Genomic DNA, 14419 nt, shown 5'->3' with positions numbered 1-14419 from the left:
TTATTAGAAAAGCAAGAGGATCTTTTGTATGAAGATCATGATAAATTTGTTAGTGCACAAAATTCTCTTGCTCTAGAAGTTAAAAGGAATGAAATGCTTTCTTGTGAACTATCTACTTGCCATGAAACCATTTCTACTTTAAAAGGTGTTAATGATGATTTAAATGCTAAACTAGTAGTAGCAAATAAATCTAACTCTTGTGTAGAACATGTTATAATTTGCAATAGGTGCAAAGATTTTAATGTTGATGCTTGTAGTGAACACCTAGCTTGCATTTCTAAATTAAATTATGAATTGGCTAGTCTTAATGCTCAACTTAAGACTAGCAAGAGTGAATTTGACAAGCTAAAATTTGCAAGGGATGCCTACACGATTGGTAGACACCCCTCAATTAAGGATGGTCTTGGCTTCAAGAGGGAAGTCAAGAACTTAACAAGCCAAAAGGCTTCCATCTCCGCCAAGGAGAAAGGGAAGGCCCCTATGGCTAGTAGTGCTCAAAAGAACCATGCCTTCATGTATCATGATAGGAGACATTCTAGAAATGTTTATAGAAGTTATGATGCTTTTGATTCTCATGCTATGGTTGCTTCTAGTTCTTCTATTATGCATGATAGAAATGTAGCTAGGAGAAATGCTATTAATCACATACCTAGAAGAAATGTTGTTCATATGCCTAGGAAAACAAATAGTGAACCTTCTACAATTTATCATGCTTTAAATGCTTCCTTTGCTATTTGTAGAAAGGATAAGAAGGTAGTTGCTAGAAAATTAGGGGCAAAATGCAAGGGAGATAAAACTTGCATTTGAGTCCCTAAAGCTATTTGTACTAACCTTGTAGGACCCAACATGAGTTGGGTACCTAAGACCCAAGCCTAAATTGCCTTGCAGGTTTATGCATTCGGGGGCTCAAGCTGGATTATCGACAGCGGATGCACAAACCACATGACGGGGGAAAAGAGGATGTTCTCTTCCTACGTCAAGAACAAGGATCCCCAAGATTCAATCATATTCGGTGATGGGATCCAAGGCAAGGTTAAAGGCTTAGGCAAGATTGCTATTTCATCCGAGCACTCTATTTCTAATGTGTTCTTAGTTGAGTCGCTTGGATATAACTTGTTGTCTGTGAGTCAACTGTGTAATATGGGATATAACTGTTTATTCACAAATGTAGATGTGTCTGTCTTTAGAAGAAGTGATGGTTCATTAGCTTTTAAGGGTGTATTAGACGACAAACTCTATTTAGTTGATTTTGCAAAAGAGGAGGCCGGTCTAGATGCATGCTTAATTGCTAAGACTAGCATGGGCTGGCTGTGGCATCGCCGCTTAGCACATGTAGGGATGAAGAACCTTCACAAGCTTCTAAAGGGAGAACACGTGATAGGTCTAACTAATGTTACTTTCGAAAAAGATAGACCTTGTGCAGCTTGTCAAGCAGGGAAACAGGTGGGAAGCTCTCATCATGCCAAAAATGTGATGACAACGTCAAGACCCCTGAAGTTACTTCATATGGACCTCTTCGGACCCGTCGCCTATCTAAGCATAGGAGGAAGTAAGTATGGTCTTGTTATAGTTGATGATTTTTCTCGCTTCACTTGGGTATTCTTTTTGCAGGATAAATCTGAAACCCAAGGAACCCTCAAGCGCTTCCTAAGGAGAGCTCAAAACGAGTTTGAGCTCAAGGTGAAGAAGATCAGAAGCGACAATGATTCCGAGTTCAAGAACCTTCAAGTGGAGGAGTATCTTGAGGAGGAAGGAATCAAGCACGAGTTCTCCACTCCCTACACACCACAACAAAATGGTGTGGTAGAGAGGAAGAACAGGACGCTTATAGACATGGCGAGGACGATGCTTGGAGAGTTCAAGACCCCCGAGCGCTTTTGGTCGGAAGCCGTGAACACGGCTTGCCACGCCATCAACCGGGTCTACCTTCATCGCCTCCTCAAGAAGACTTGAGCTACTAACCGGTAACAAACCCAATGTTTCGTATTTCCGAGTTTTTGGGAGTAAATGCTACATTCTAGTGAAGAAGGGTAGGAATTCCAAATTTACTCCCAAAGCGGTAGAAGGGTTTTTATTAGGTTATGACTCAAATACAAAGGCGTATAGGGTCTTCAACAAATCATCGGGTTTGGTTGAAGTCTCTAGCGACGTTGTATTTGATGAGACTAATGGCTCTCCAAGAGAGCAAGTTGTTGATCTTGATGATGTAGATGAAGAAGACGTTCCAACGGCGGCAATGCGCACCATGGCGATTGGAGATGTGAGGCCAATGGAACAAAAGGAGCAAGATCAACCTTCTTCCTCAACAATGGTGCATCCTCCAACTCAAGAAGATGAACAGGTTCATCAAGAGGAGGCGTGTGATGAAGGGGGAGCACAAGATGATCATGTAATGGAGGAAGAAGCACAACCGGCACCTCCAACTCAAGTCCGAGCGATGATTCAAAGGGATCATCCCGTCGACCAGATTTTGGGTGACATCAGCAAGGGAGTAACTACTCGGTCTCGATTAGTTAATTTTTGTGAGCATTACTCCTTTGTCTCTTCTATTGAGCCTTTTAGGGTAGAGGAGGCCTTGCTAGATCCAGACTGGGTGTTGGCCATGCAGGAGGAGCTCAACAACTTCAAAAGAAATGAAGTTTGGACACTGGTGCCTCGTCCCAAGCAAAATGTTGTGGGAACCAAGTGGGTGTTCCGCAACAAACAAGACGAGCACGGGGTGGTGACAAGGAACAAGGCTAGACTTGTGGCAAAAGGTTATGCCCAAGTCGCAGGTTTGGACTTTGAAGGGACTTTTGCTCCTGTGGATAGGCTAGAGTCCATTCGCATTTTGCTAGCATATGTCGCTCACCATTCTTTCAGGTTGTTCCAAATGGATGTGAAGAGCGCTTTCCTCAACGGGTCAATCAAGGAGGAGGTGTACGTGGAGCAACCCCCTGGCTTCGAGGATGAACGGTACCCCGACCACGTGTGTAAGCTCTCTAAGGCGCTCTATGGACTTAAGCAAGCCCCAAGAGCATGGTATGAATGCCTTAGAGACTTTTTAATTGCTAATGCTTTCAAGGTTGGAAAAGCCGATCCAACTCTTTTTACTAAGACTTGTGATGGTGATCTTTTTGTGTGCCAAATTTATGTTGATGACATAATATTTGGTTCTACTAATCAAAAGTCTTGTGAAGAGTTTAGCAGGGTGATGACTCAAAAGTTTGAAATGTCAATGATGGGCAAGTTAAGCTATTTCCTTGGGTTCTAAGTGAGGCAACTCAAGGATGGGACCTTCATCTCCCAAACGAAGTACACGCAAGACTTGATCAAGCGGTTTGGGATGAAGGACGCCAAGCCCGCAAAGACTCCAATGGGAACCGACGGACACACCGACCTCAACAAAGGAGGTAAGTCCGTTGATCAAAAGGCATACCGTCTATGATAGGGTCTTTACTTTATTTATGTGCTAGTAGACCGGATATTATGCTTAGTGTATGCATGTGTGCTAGATTTCAATCCGATCCAAGGGAATGTCACTTAGTGGCGGCGAAGCGAATTCTTAGATATTTAGTCGCTACGCCTTGCTTCGGGATCTGGTATCCAAAGGGGTCTACTTTTGACTTGATTGGATATTCAGACTCCGATTATGCTGGATGTAAGGTCGATAGGAAGAGTACATCGGGGACGTGCCAATTCTTAGGAAGGTCCCTGGTGTCGTGGAGTTCTAAGAAACAAACCTCTGTTGCCCTATCCACCGTTGAGGCCGAGTATGTTGCCGCAGGACAGTGTTGCGCGCAACTACTTTGGATGAGGCAAACCCTCCGAGACTTTGGCTACAATCTGAGCAAAGTCCCACTCCTATGTGATAATGAGAGTGCTATCCGCATGGCGGATAATCCTGTTGAACACAGCCGCACAAAGCACATAGACATCTGGCATCACTTTTTAAGAGACCACCAGCAAAAGGGAGATATCAAAGTGTTTCATGTTAGCTCCGAGAACCAGCTAGCCGATATCTTTACCAAGCCTTTAGATGAGCAGACCTTTTGCAAGTTGTGTAGTGAGCTAAATGTCTTAGATTCGCGGAACTTGGATTGATTTATAGCATACATGTGTTTTATGCCTTGATCATGTTCCTTAAGCATGTTGTTTTATGGTGCTCAAGTTGTACAAGCACTCCCCGGACCTTACAAGTCCATTTGCAAGTTATGCACAAATTTAGGGGGAGATGTGCTACAATTTGACCCTTTGAGACTAACTGTGTGCTTGAGTTTGCTTAATCTAGTCTCAAAGGAGGTTTGAAAGAGAAAAGGTGGACTTGGACCATGCAAGACTTCCACTGCACTCCGATGAAAGAGTAACTTATTCCAAGTTCATCCTTGTGCTCTTATTGCCTTTTTACTCTTAGTTGAAGATTTTGGTGAGGCAATGGGGTTAAAGGGCCAAGATTGATCCCGTTTTGGTGCTTGATGCCAAAGGGGGAGAACATAAGGCCAAAGCAAGAAATGGATCAGCTGCCATTTGAGAATTTTGAACAAGTAGAGTTAGAGTTTTTGTTTGTCAAAATACTCTTGTTTGCCTCTTATTGTCAGAAGTTGGTCTCTTGTGGGGAGAAGGCTTAATTATGGGAAAAGGGGGAGTTTTTGAACTCTTTGATCAATTTCTCTTGAAATATCTCTCTTTATGTTTCAACATGTGTGTTTGACTTAGAGATGGGAAATTGAGTTTGATTTGCAAAAACAAACCAAGTGGTGGCAAAGAATGATCCATATATGTCAAATTTGAATCAAAACAATCTTGAGTTCTTATTTGAAGTGATTTTACACTTGTTCTACTTGCTTTATGTTGTGTTGGCATAAATCACCAAAAAGGGGGAGATTGAAAGGGAAATGTGCCCTTGGGCCATTTCTAAGTATTTTGGTGATTTAGTGTCCAACACAAGTGCCTAAGTGTTAAATGGTGGACAAAGTACAAATCAAGCATAGGTATGTTTCTCAGACTTAGTACATTGTTTTAGAGACTGATGTATTGTGTCTAAGTGCTGGAAACAGGAAAAATCAAGTTGAAATTGAAGGTGGCTTTGTTCAGCCAAAGTCAGCTCTGTCTGGGTGCACCGGACTGTCCGGTGGTGCACCGGACAGTGTCCGGTGCGCCAAGCTGGCTCAGGCGAACTTGCTGCTCTCGGGAAGTGATTAACGGCGTACGGCTATAATTCACCGGACTGTTTGGTGTGCACCGGACTGTCCGGTGAGCCAAGGGTCGGCCGGGCCAACGGTCGGCCACGCGATCCACGCGAGACACGTGGCCGAGCCAACGGTCGGAAGGGGGCACCGGACTGTCCGGTGTGCACCGGACAGTGTCCGGTGCGCCAACGGCTCCAAAGCGCCAACGGTCGGCTTCACCAAAGAAGGAAAGAAATCCGCACCGGACAGTGTCCGGTGGTGCACCGGACTGTCCGGTGCGCCAGGCGGCAGAAGGCAAGAATTGCCTTCCTGGAATGCACTCAACGGCTCCTAGCTACCTTGGGGCTATAAAAGGGACCCCTAGGCGCATGGAGGAGTACACCCAAGAATTCACTAAGCATTCCTAAGCACCAAGACTTCGATTCCGCGCATTTGATTCTTTGCGATAGCAATTAGAGCTCCATTTGAGTTGTGAACTCGCTGAGTTGTGTTGTGAGCTCTTGTTGCAACTTGTGTGCGTGTTGGTACTCTGATTTCGTGTCTTGTGTGCGTTGCTCATCCCTCCCTTACTCCGTGCTTCTTTGTGAATCTCAAAGTGTAAGGGCGAGAGGCTCCAAGTTGTGGAGATTCCTCGCAAACGGGATATAGTAAAGCAAAGCAAAACACCATGGTATTCAAGTGGGTCTTTGGACCGCTTGAGAGGGGTTGATTGCAACCCTCGTTCGTTGGGACGCCACAACGTGGAGTAGGCAAGTGTTGGACTTGGCCGAACCACGGGATAAACCACTGTGTCTATCTGTGATTGATCTTCTTGTGGTTATCGTGTCTTGCAAAGACTCTTCTCTAGCCACTTGGCTTATTCGTGCTAACTCCTAATCAAGTTTTGCGGATTAAGTTTCAAGTTTTTACAGGATCACCTATTCACCCCCCTCTAGGTGCTCTCACCCACCCCGCTCCGTAAAGAGAAAGAGACCTATATCATACATGCTTTATTTGGTGGAGTTGAAGTCACTCTTCATTTTCTTAGAGAAAGGCAGTTGATGTGAGGTTTTTCCCAAAGACTTAAAAGTAAGAAAATACTCAACCACCACTGAGCTTCCCGCTCCCGTGGCCTTGTTTTCTTTTTCAGTACACACTTACACACACATTTCCCTGTTCACGGAGGTTGTAAAAATCTCTAATTGTCATACCACACCAGACTCGTCCATACCAGTGGACACGGACTATTCGAATAGGTTTCAACTCTGCGCAGAGGGGTACACTTTACCCACTAGTCCAGTTTCTGCGATCTCACCGTCGCGAGACCCAAATGCTGGATCTCTTTCTTTCCTCGCACGTACTAACCTTAACGGTTATACCGGAAGGAGTCAGACCACCGCCATGTCCAAACCAGACAAAACATTCCCCCTCCTTATCCTCCCGGTGCTCCCCAGCCTTCATAACCCTGGGGTCGGACCGTACGAGTTCGGATTGAGTGACTGCCCACACAGTCTCGAGTGGTTGTACTATTTATGAGTACAGGTAGTGAAATATGACAAACCGGTCCTTATATGAGGGGACAATCCTTCTGCTCACGCCTAAACCAACTGAGCCAACACCTTAGGCCCTCCCCTAAACCAGGGAGTCCCTGATCATCCCACTCCCAAGGTGATGAGGGTGAATACCCTTCATCGCACATCCCTTTTTAAAAGAAACCTTATTTAAAGAAACATACTGCCCTTTCTCCCAATCCACATTTCGTATCAAAAGATATAGGTTAATGTGGGCTATCTCTCTACTCACAATGCAAATATCCCACCCTGAAATCCCGGCCTGGGTAGTGGTAGAAAGAATAGGTAATTTATGCATCAAGGGAAGGATGGACTTGCCTTCGTCGAAGCTTTCCTGGCACAAAAGGTCTACCTCCGGGAGATCGGGCTCTGGCCCTTCTTCCGGGGCTACGGGTTCCGGATCGACGGTCCCCGCTTCTTCTAGTAAAACAGGCAATAAAACAATACATCAACAATGGTTTTCTAATTGCAGTGTGTCATTTTCTAACATTATTATTACATGTGACTTTAGAAATCATTTTTGATAATTTTTGGTGCATAAAATATTGAGAAGTACTAGTTAAAGGAGAAAAGGTTGAAAAAGAAAAAAGAAAAAGGGTTTCAGCTCTGGTGGGCCGGGGGGATTCTGGCCCAGCCAGGCGCAGCGCGCGCGGGCGCGAGTGCGCCGGCCCAGTTGCGGCCCAAGGCGGTAGACGGCGCGGGCGCGTGAGGGGGGGAACGGCGTCTCCACGGGGCCCACACGCTAGAGAGAGCGGAAGGGGGGGGGACGGCGCCAGCGGTTGACGGCGGGGTGAACCGGCCGTCCGCGGGGAGAACCCGACCGCCGGTGGGCTCGGCGGCGATTCGCCGCTGATGGCCCGGTTCTTGGGCAACGGGTAGGCGACTTAGCACGGGGAGGGGCTGGCGAACCTAGGGGCGGGCTCAATTTGGCTAGAGGGGGCCGGAAGGGGGCTGTCCGCGGGGAGATGGTGGAGCTCCGCGGCGGGAGTCGCCGCCGGTGAGCTCCGGGCGGGGATTGGTGTAGGGGAGTGGTGTTCCAAACTCGTGGCGGTGTGGCAAAGCTGATAGGCCTAGCTAATTGCTTGCTACACAACCAGAGGGGGAGGGAGAAGAGGGGGAAGGGATTACCGGAGAGGGAGGAGACGGCGGCGCTTCCGCGAATTGAGCTCGGGCGAGGGGAGGAGAGGGGTGGCTGAGGCCGGTGCGGGGAAGGAAGTGCTCGGGGCGACCCTTTTATAGGCGCCCGAGGGGAGGGGAGCGACGGAGCTCGGCGGACACCGGTGAGGTGCACAGCGCCGGAGTTTAATGCCACACAGCGGCGACGATGAGACCTCACGGCGGGGGCGGTACCGGGCAAGGACGCGGTCAAGCGGCAAGGACGGGGCGGTGCCAAACTTCTCTGTGCGGCGAGGGGATGGGCGAGGGGACGGGGCGATGGAGAGGACGGTGGTCGGAGGTGACCGCGACGAGCCGTACGCGGAGAGGACGACGGGGCGGCTGACCGGTGGGGTCGGTCTGCTAGCGGGAGTGAGCGCGCGAGAGAGCGATGGTGAGAGCGGCTGGCGGGTGGGGTCGGCTCGTCAGCGAGAGCGAGAGAGAGCGCAGGGCGTGCTGGCGCGCGCGCGGAGGCAGGCCGGAGATGGGCCGAAAGGGGGAGTCGCGGGCGCGAGGGGGGAGAGGGTTTCTCTTTTTCTTTTTATTTTCCAATTTCTATATCCATTTTTATATCCTTTTTCTTTTGAATAATTAATTTAATAGATAATCTTAGGTGCTAGAAAATAAAATTTTAAGTGAGGTGCTTCTAATCACACAAAGTTTATGCATATGATGAGAAAACCTAGGGAGATTTGGGATAGATAATAGGAAAAGGGGGGTTAGATTAGGGTTCCAAACCTGGGTTAAAAATTGGGATGTTACAAACCTACCCCACTTAAAGGAATCTCGCCCTCGAGATTCAGACGGGGCTTGAGAAAAGGTAAGGGTATTCCCTCCTCAGAGAGTCCTCACTTTCCCAGGTAGCTTCCTCTTCCCCTTCTCTGCTCCACTAAACCTTACAGAGTCTTACTTCCGAGTTGCGGGTCTTTCGGACTGCTAAGTCAAGAATCTTTACTGGCTTTTCCCGGTACTGGAGATCTTTTTGAATCTGAATTGATTCTGCCTCGATGTGGTTCTCTGGTACTTGCAGGTACTTACGAAGCTGGGACACATGAAAAACATTGTGAATGTCTGACATGGATTCTGGTAGCTCAAGGCGGTATGCTGCGGGTCCCACTCTGCTAATGACGGGATAGGGACCGACGAAACGCGGTGCTAACTTTCCTTTCATTTGGAATCTTCTGACACAACGCACCGGGGAGACCTTGAGGTATACGAAATCTTCTTCCTTAAATATGAGTTCCCTCCGTCTGTTGTCTGCATAACTTTTCTGGCGACTCTGAGCTTCAAGTAACCTCTTGCGGATCAGGGCAACCTTCTCTTCGGCCTCTTTAACAAAGTCGGGTCCTTCCAGTGTCCTTTCCCCTACATTGGACCACATTAGGGGGGTCTGGCACTTTCGTCCATACAATGCTTCGAACGGTGACATCTTGATACTGGCCTGATGGCTGTTGTTATATGTGAATTCGGCATACGACAAACTGGACTCCCAATTCCTGTCGAACATCAACACACAGGCTCTTAGTAAATCTTCGAGGACCTTGTTGACCCTTTCCGTTTGACCATCTGACTGAGGGTGATAAGCGGTGCTGAAATCTAACTTGGTGCCCATAGCTTGCTGAAGGCTCTTCCAAAATTTTGAGGTGAACTGCGTCCCTCTATCTGACACTATCTTCCGAGGAATACCATGGAGCCTGACTATCTCTTTAAGATATATCTGGGCAAGGTTGGCTCCTCCAAAAGTGGTTTTACTGGAATGAAGTGGGCCACCTTGGTGAGACGGTCGATTATTACCCAGATAGAGTCATTCCCTTTTTGCGTCTGGGGCAGTCCGGTTACAAAATCCATGCCTATTTCCTCCCACTTCCATTCAGGCACTGGGAGGGGTTGTAGTAGGCCCGCAGGCTTTTGGTGTTCGGCCTTTGTTCGCTGGCAGGTGTCACACCGGGCCACATACTGTGCTATCTCCTTCTTCATCCCTCTCCACCAGTATCTGGCTTTGATGTCTAGGTACATCTTGGTGGTTCCTGGGTGGATGGAGTAGGCTGAGTTGTGGGCTTCATTGAGCAGGACTTCCCGCGCCTCTCCTATTGGTACACACAGACGGTTCTTGAACCAAAGAACTCCTCGTTCATCTGCCCTAAGGTCCGGAAGTTGCTCCTTGCGAGCTCTTTCCATAAGTCTTGTTGTCTCCGCGTCCAGGCGTTGAGCCTCGCATATGAGGTCTTCTAGTATTGGCTTGACTTCCAGGCTACCGTTGTCTCCCAGACATGCATTTAGCTGAGGTGATTCCTTCTTCCAATCTTCTAAAAAGTTGGTCCCCTTTATCCCGAAAGGTTTTTGGCTGAGGGCGTCTGCTACCACGTTGGCCTTCCCGGGGTGGTAACGAGGTCATAATCTTTGATCAGTTCAAGCCATCTTCTTTGACGGAGGTTGAGGTCTGGCTGAGTGAAGATATACTTCAGACTCTTGTGATCCGTGAAGATGTGGCATTTGTTCCCAATCAGATAGTGCCTCCATATCTTTAGGGCGTGCACTATGGCTGCCAACTCCAAGTCGTGAGTGGGGTAATTCTGCTCATGTGGCTTGAGTAAGCGGGATGCATAATCGATAACTTTCTCATTTTGCATTAAGACACACCCTAAGCCTTGCCTTGAAGCATCACAGAAGATGACAAAATCCTGGTGTATATCTGGTAGTGTCAAAACGGGCGTGGTCGTGAGCTTCTCCTTGATGATCTGGAAACCTTCCTCACATTTTGGAGTCCACACAAATTTATTATCCTTTTTGAGAAGTTCGGTCATAGATCTTGCTATGCTGGAGAATCCCTTGATAAAGCGGCGGTAATACCCTGCCATTCCCAGAAAGCTTCGTACTTCACTGACGTTGGATGGCTGTTTCCATTTTGAAACGGCTTCTACCTTGGATGGGTCTACTTCTATTCCTTCTGCAATCAAGATATGCCCAAGGAAGGCTATCTTTTCTAACCAGAATTCACACTTGCTTAGCTTAGCATAGAGTTGATGTACCCTGAGTCTTCCGAGGACGATTCGAAGGTGACACTCATGGTCTTTGCGATTCTTGGAATAGATAAGGATGTCGTCGATGAAGACTATGACGAACTTATCCAATTCTTCCATGAATACCTTATTCATGAGGTTCATGAAAAAGGCGGGTGCGTTCGTTAGCCCAAACGGCATCACTGTGAACTCATATTGTCTGTATCTGGTGACGAATGCAATCTTTTGAATATCTGCTTCCTTGATCCTCAGTTGGTGATATCCTGACCTGAGGTCTATCTTGGAGAAATATTTGGCTCCCTGCAGCTGGTTGAAGAGATCGTCGATCCGAGGAAGTGGGTACTTATTCTTGATTGTAACTTCATTCAAGGACCGGTAATCAATACACATCCTCATACTTCCATCCTTTTTGGTGACGAAAAGGATGGGTGCTCCCCAGGGAGACAAACTGGGACAGATGTACCCTTTTTGTTGCAGCTCTGCAATCTGGAGTTTTAATTCTGCTAACTCTATGGGGGCCATGCGGTATGGTCTCTTTGCGATAGGCGTAGTGCCTGGAATGAGATCTATATAGAATTCCACTTTTCTTTCAGGCGGCATTCCAGGCAATTCTTCCAGGAATACATCCATGAATTCTTCTATTACGGATATGTTTTCTGCTGCCAGATTAAACATCATTGGATCGCTGGCGGGCGGTTGGGTCTGACAGGAAACTGCTTTTCCTTGGTGGTCGGTGAGAAGGACGGTCTTACTTGCGCAACTTATGATGCCCTTGTGCTTAGTTAGCCAATCCATTCCTAGGATCACATCAATCCCTTGGGATGGCAAGACGGTTAAGTCTGCCAGGAACACTACCCCACTTAAAAGAATTCTGACCTGGGAGCATTTGAGCTGGCATAGAAGGTCTGACCCCGGGGTTCGGGTGACCAAAGGAATTTCTAGGGGTGTAGAGGGGATGCCATGCTTTTCCACAAAACTAGTGGCTATAAATGAATGGGATGCTCCTGAATCAAAAAGCACAGTAGCGGGAGTAAATTCAACAAGGAACTCACCGAGCACTACTCCCGGAGCTTGCTGGGCCTCCTGAGCGTCGACGTGATTAACTCGTGCTCTGCCCTGGTACTGGGTCTTGCTCTGCTGACTGTTGGAGGGGGGTGCATTGGAGGCAGGTGCCGAGGGAATCTTGGGGCCATTCACCGAGTTGGAGTAGGTCGGTCCGGGTGCCTTCAATTGGGGGCAGTTATTCTTGAAGTGACTAGGGTCTCCGCAGTGCCAACAGGCATTTGCTGGCGGTTGGTTGCTTGCAACCGAGGGGGCCTGAAAGGAACTCTGACTCTGCTGGCTGTAACGTGACGGAGTCGGTCCAACTGGTCTATTGAAGTTTGGTCCCTTGGGTAGATGTCCAAAGGATCGAGCTCTCTGGTGACGGTCTTGCTGCTGAGCTCGGAGAACCTGGAATTTCCTCTTGAGGTGCCCTTTTTCTTCCTCTTTTGCCCTTTCCACTTGGATGGCTTTGTTGGAGAGGTGCGAGAAGCTGAAGAAATCTTGGCTGGCGAGGATGGTCTTGAGTTCTGGTCTTAGCCCTTTTAGAAAACGGGCCATCTTCCTGGCCTCGGTGCTGACATCGTCAGGCGCGTAACGAGCCAACTCTGTGAACTTGTGCACGTACTCACTGACAGATCTTCCACCTTGAGTTAGTTCCCGGAATTCCTCTTCCTTGAGTTGAATGATCCCCTGGGGTACATGGTGCTCGCGGAAAGCAGTTTCAAATTCTGCCCAGGTAGCGTCCCTGACAGCCTCGCTGAAGGTATCCCACCATGCTAGGGCCATCCCAGAAAGTTGATGAGCAGCCAATTGAACACGCTGATTTTCGGGGCATCCGATGGCTTCCAGTTTCCTCTTGATCGTGCGCAGCCAGTCGTCTGCATCGAGGGGATTGCTAGATCCAGCGAACGTGGGAGGCTTGAGTCTTAGAAATTCTCCCATCCTGTCCTGTGGTCTCCCACCACCTGGGCGCTGATTTTCTAGACTTCTAGTGAGGACTTCAATGAGTCGGGTCTGATTGGCTAGAACTTGGGCCAAATCTAGTGGTAGTTCCGAAGGTGCGGGGAGGTGGGTCTCACTCCCTTCTCTGCCAGCTTCTCCTTCTGCTCCTAGGGGAAATCCTGCTCCAATCCCGGAGGCGGTAGGCGTGGTTTTATCCGAAGCCATTTGCCAGGGGAAAAGAGTTACTACCATGCACATGCCACATTTTTTTCAACAAGTTACTTTATTCATTACACCAGTTCATTACAGCACACAACTACCATAAGTTCATTACATGCGAGTGTTATCTAGGGTACTCCCGAACTCCTTCTCTAAAGTGTCCCCAAATTCCTTCAGAAGGTCATCAAGGCTGGCTAGGGACATTTCCTCGATGTCGGACGAGTTCCCTATCCTGGTAGGTGGTAGGGCTGGAGGGGCTTCTTCCTTTTGCTCTATCTGACATCCTTGGCTTTTGGTCTTCTTGCGGATTTTTCTTGCGGGGGCGAGCTTCTTCAGCTTCTTGTCGTAATCCATCTTCAGAGTGCGGTAGGCCTCACGGGTGTTGGTTTCCTCGCCTTCTGCTATCTCGAGGCTCTCTTGAAGGGATGCCTTTTCCCTTGTAAGTTCCCTGACTTGATGCTCCAGGCTTTCCACTCGGGAGTTTAGGTGAGTACAGTGGGAGGCAAGGTCATCATATTGGTTATCGAGGGTGTGGAGGTATCCAGCCATGTAGACGATGGTGGGGTCATCCTTGGTAGGGTCTCTCCCTGACAGGGCCTGAAGTCTTTTCCTCCAGGCGAGGGTATTTTTGTTGCTGGGTGGAAAGTAGCGAAGGGGGGTTTCAAAGATTACTCTGCTGTAGTTCTGGCATAGTTGCCGGAGGGCTTTTCGAGCAACATTTTGGCAAGTATCTGGGAAGCGGTATCTGGTGAAAGTGACTTGGAAAGAAGGGTGGTTCGGGTAGTTTCGGCTTTCTCCCAGGTAGACTGCCATAGAGCACTTCCCCATTCCGTTCTCGAGATATTCCTTCCAGACATATTCTGGCTTCTTGTGGATTCCCATGCGAAGCGCACAACTTCGCAACAGATGTGGGAACCCTTCCACCTCTGAGCAGTAGGATGTCCTAATGACCAGAGAGTCTTCCATCTGGAATAGGAAAAGAAGGGTCTGTTAATATCGGGGGAAAGGAGAGAAGATTTTTCTTGGGGTAAGAGGTATTTTCTTTTAAGGCAAGTTTTAAGGTCAGGGCTGCGACCTATGGCCAGTCCTATGGCTTTGATACCACCTGAAGCGTCCCGATCCTTTGGGACTCAAATGTGATACAATTACTAGTCCCAGGAGGCTAGTAACCACATTCCTTACTTCAAATAGTACAGAGTTTAAATAAAAGTTATTACAATTACGGGGTACAAGCTTGAGAGAGCCAGAATATAAAGCGCAGTAGAAAGTTTACTAGCCCAAGCCACAGGCAGAACTGGGTGCAGACACAACCCTCTCAATC

Source organism: Zea mays, chromosome 1, assembly GCF_902167145.1.
Source record: "Zea mays cultivar B73 chromosome 1, Zm-B73-REFERENCE-NAM-5.0, whole genome shotgun sequence".
NCBI lineage: Eukaryota > Viridiplantae > Streptophyta > Magnoliopsida > Poales > Poaceae > Zea > Zea mays.
This window is presented reverse-complemented; position numbering follows the sequence as displayed.